The sequence below is a fragment of the Littorina saxatilis genome, linkage group LG12, assembly GCF_037325665.1.
Source record: "Littorina saxatilis isolate snail1 linkage group LG12, US_GU_Lsax_2.0, whole genome shotgun sequence".
NCBI classification, from domain to species: domain Eukaryota; kingdom Metazoa; phylum Mollusca; class Gastropoda; order Littorinimorpha; family Littorinidae; genus Littorina; species Littorina saxatilis.
In genome coordinates, this window is record NC_090256.1 from 82,876,788 (window position 1) to 82,881,787 (window position 5,000).

General features: G+C 41.9%; 1 protein-coding gene across 2 annotated transcripts in view; it reads right to left on the bottom strand.

The window, feature by feature from the left end:
• Positions 1-5,000, bottom strand: part of LOC138982959 (uncharacterized) — a 16,447-nt gene that overhangs the window by 8,334 nt on the left and 3,113 nt on the right. The gene's annotated exons all lie outside the window — the stretch shown is intronic.

Below are 5,000 nucleotides of genomic sequence, written 5' to 3' on the forward strand. Positions count from 1 at the left end.
GGCACCTAGGATGTTCTCAAGCGGTGAGTGTTTAAACGAAAGGGTGTTTGTACTGTGTGTAAAAGCCTGACAGTATCTGTGATGGTTTACGGGAGGCTTACTGTGCCTTTAATCCACTTCTGGACGTAACCAATGAAAATGTGTTAATTTGTTATCCATACAATACAAGCAACGCTTAGAACATTATGGTTCGACTACTCTGCAAACAGAGTCAGTTATTGTACAAAAGCATTGCTATTTTCTTGCTGTCTGTGTGTTGTTTGTGTGTGTGTTTTTACACCCCCGGTATAGGGGTGTGTATAGGATTCGGTCCATGTGTTTGTTTGTTTGTTTGTGTTCGCATATAGATCTCAAGAATGAACGGACCGATCGTCACCAAACTTGGTGAACAGGTTCTATACATTCCTGAGACGGTCCTTACAAACATTGGGACCAGTCAAACACACGGTTAGGGAGTTATTGGTGGATTAAAATTATACAAGGACTTATAGAGGGACATCTTAATGGTCAAAGGGAAATAACCATTCTCACTCAGTCACTGCCACCAACTGAGAAGGTTATTTCCCTTTGACGGGGGTGTTTTTCCTACCTCGGAGGAATTTCTTGTTTGTTTTGTTTTACTGGACTAAAAGCATCCTGTTTCTGTTCGCAGCAGAAATGCAAAAAGGATTTAACTAAATCTTAAATCTTGCAGTCTGCTTTGAACACAATGAGTTTTAAGGAGTTTTCAAAACCTCCATACAGTTCTTCGTATTTTGCTTCTTGTTGTAAAGTAGGCCAAAACCTCGAGCAAAGTTTTAAGAAAATATGAAAAACGCCGTGCACATGTAGAACCACTAGTATACCATCAACATCAATGTTGATACAAATGTTGTTCACACTTGCTGATTTTCTAGACAAGAATAACAAGTCGCGTAAGGCGAAATTATTACATTTAGTCAAGCTGTGGAACTCACAGAATGAAACTGAACGCACTGCATTTTATTTTTTTCCCAATGACCGTAGTCCGCCGCTCGTGCAAAAGGCAGTGAAATTGACGAGCCTCTTTAGCGCGGTAGTGGTTGCGCTGTGCTGCATAGCACGCTTTTCTGTACCTCTCTTCGTTTTAACTTTCTGAGCGTGTTTTTAATCCAAATTAAGGCTGTAGGATACACCTGAAAGTACGCTGGAGTAGCCTCCCTTCCCGGATTTAGAACGCGTTTCGTGTCGTAACAGATTATCCACTTATTAGCCATATCCGTATGCAAAATAATGAAATAAACATTAAGAAATGGCAGAAGTTTACAACTATCGACATTCTCTATCAGTGCAATAAAAACAAGAGGCGAAGCCTTCAAGGCTCACGTAAGAAATCGACAAACAGTAACACAAACTCAATCACTCCGTCACACACACACACACACACACACACACACACACACACACACACACACACACACACACACACACACACACACACACACACACACACACACACACACACACACACACACACACACAGAAAGAGCATAGGTGAAACTGTGCAAGAAAGCGAGACACTAGATCTAGATCTGTCTGTCTGCATGTAGCCTACTTACACGGACACGACTGCCAAATAGTCTCGGCCCGCTCAAAATAACAATCACCGAGACTTTCAGTAATTCCATCGCGTGACGTCTAACCCTCGTACGTCATAATGTGACGTCAATGTAATATGACGTCTTCAAATGTTAAAGTTTCTACCACAGACATACACACATACATATACGCACGCACGCACGCACGCACAGACAGACAAAAGTTAGCATCGCATAGGCTACACTTACGTGAGCCAAAAACAATCGTTAGAACTTGCATTTACGACATGTCGTGCGTGAGAACGTGTCAGTAAACAAGCACTTCTTGCATGGCTGAAGAACCCTACGAGTCAATCTAAAACAGACGACAAATAATGGAAAGCAGTCTGCGGATAAACATAACAAACTGCTTATGAAAAAGTGTGTTCATCCCTGCTCTGGATAAAAGACATCGGACTGATGACAACGTGTTCACGCGAAAAGATTTTTTTTCAGATTATCGCTTCTACATTTTATTTTATTGCACGTACTTGGGGCAGATCTGAATTTCACACTGGAAGATGACAAATCGGTCTTGTGAGTTGAGAACCACATGTTCTTTGCCGACATAAATCACGATGGGACAAGATGAGGATTGTGTTGAGGAGGTTAATATACTGACTGACTTTAGATGAAGAGCTCCTAGACCTGGTTTTTGTAGAGAGGCATCATGATGATATCCTGGGTTTTTTTAACGTTCTTGGTGACAACGCGCCAGAATCGCACGAAGATCGAACTCTCGAAGAAAACAAGTTTATCGCTGAACATCGGAAATGTGAAAGTATTGCTCTTCCTGTCTGATCAGTCTCCCCGTTAAATCAACAGGCTACATTATTTATCAGGTAACTTACCAAACCGGAGTGTGTGTGTCCAGACATGGGACTGGTCCGAATTTTATCGGAATTCCGATATTTTCCTTAGCTCACAGACCATTCTTGAGATCGATGCAAATTCGTTTAGAAAAAAGGGGGGGGGGGTGGTGGTATGAACCGTCAGCTGAAGCTGTCTGCGTCTGAAGTCAGTGCATTCGCACCCCAGCACCCGCGTGAACCCATAGCAGTATCATGGATCGCGTTTGATTGGCTGTCGATCTCCGACGATTATCGCCTAGGCTTAATTATTCACCGATGGCGGTTTGCGGGTTGTTTTGATTGGCTGCCGATCTCCAAACGCCGAAGGTGAAAAAGGTAGCATCATGGCGTCTGGATTCCGTATCGTTTTATCGGCTGTGGAAGCTCTTACGATCGACGACCAAAGTGTGAAAAACAAGTGGAAAGCCAACTGGCTGTCAGAAGAAGTGACTGTCACTATCAACAAGAAAGGTAGGCGCGCCAGCTCATTGGCGACAGTATCGCCAAGATATCCATCCTCGGTCGATCAGGCCGTGTGGACGTGGTGCGACAACGGCCACTGCGTGGTGAAATACGAACTTGATGGAAAAAAATGTGTTGGTTCGTCACATTGAAAGCAAGAAGCACAGAGGGCTCTTGGAAGCACGTCAGACAACAACCTCCGTTGTTTCTGCAACCGAGGTAAGCTTTCTTTATTAATATTTGGGCGCCGGTCCTCCGTCGTAATGAAGCCATACACACTCTTCTTCTTCTTCTTCTTCAGTCTTCTTCTTGACTCTCACTGACTCGGTAGCCTAGTACCACTACTGGCCTATACCATATTTCAACAGCCCAAAAAATAAATGTTTTGATGATAAAGCACAGTGTCAGTATGTGGATGTCTAGCGATTGTATTGTTTGCATTGCAATAACTGAATATGAAGGAACAAAACACAACTCCAACACAGCAAAATGAAAGTCCAAATTTGCGTATTAAAAAATACTTTCTCAAGGAAAACAAAAGATGAACGAAGACAATGGCAAGTGATGACGTAAAAAGATTTGCTGACACTTGCCCTGACGGTGACACTCTTCATGCTTCTGAGAACTTGTATAGTCCTGCTTTACAATGCTTGTAAGACTTGAGTGGTTCCTTGTTGTGCTGTTGGCTATGAAGAGTGTTTTTTCTGAAAGTCACGTGTTCAAGTAAGTTTTGTGTGTGTGTGATTGTTATAAATTACACTTTTGTTTCCCCCTGAACCCCCTACCGGGGCGTTGCCCCTGGACCCCGGCTTAGTTTCCTACTTTTGGAACATTTGCTGGTCTCATGTCTGGTGTGTGTGTGTGTGTGTGTGTGTGTGTGTGTGTGTGTGTGTGTGTGTGTGTGTGTGTGTGTGTGTGTGTGTCAGTGTGTGTGTGTGTGTGTCAGTGTGTGTGTGTGTGTGTGTGTGGGTGTGTGTGCCGGATTACCACCATTTATGCACCCTTTTGTACTTTTTTACGTAACCTTACTATGCCTGCTGTGACATTCACGAGGATTATTGTCATTCTTGGACAATCGTGTGCCTGTGCTGGACTTGCAGGAAGACAAACGGCGTCGGAACGGTACACGTGCTGCCAAGTGTGCACGCCCAGAGCGCAGTGTGAACCGAGAGTGAGTGTGTCATTGTGTGGAAGTTTTGCTTGATTGATTTATTCATGATTTAATTTGCTTTTTGGTTCAATAGAAAAATCTGTGTACGTTATACTTTGTATTTTGTGGTGTGATTCGCCCGAGTGCGAGACCCCCATCCCCGAACGCCTCTGTGGGTGGAATTGTATACTTGTGTAACGTGAGTGTGTAGATGAGAATGTGAAAGTTGCTTTGGACCCAGACACACACAGCAGACTTCAACGGAACAGCTAAGTTTCAGCCTGACAAAGAAATTCGAGTGACACAGCTAATGGCAATAATAACAATAAAACAAATGTTTCAAGATCTTTAGGCCCAAAAAATTAAAGTGTCTGTTTCTAATAACATGGCTAAACAAAATAGGGTAGGTAGGTAGGGATTTTTTATTTTTTTTTGCCAGGATAGAATTCTTGAAAAAAACTAAATGACACAAAGAGACAAGACTCGCTATAGATAGATTTATAAAAAATAAAAAAAATGTGACAAAGGATATAAAATGATTGTTTTACCTGGTCTGGAATCTTCAGTAGTAATTGCATAAAAAAGTCTGATATATATCAATTATCATGTTAACTTTTTCTTAAAATGGGTGCGTTAAATCCTAGTCTGTTTGTTTTTAATGGACTAAGCAATCCTTGGACTGACAGAAAAGATGTATTTTAAAAATGTCCAGTTGCTTAAAATTACTTATTTTTTTCTAATTGGAAGAGAATATGCACTCTTTTGTGTTCAAATGGGTAGGGGGCGGGGGTAGTAAAAGGATCACAGTTCAAGATTGTATGCGACAAGAGGTGTGTTTCTTTTAACTGTGATAAAGAGCGAAAACTCAACTTGGTATCTAACACTATTTCTGAACACTGTAACCACTGTAACCACTTTAGCACTTTTAATTTATTTTTTCTG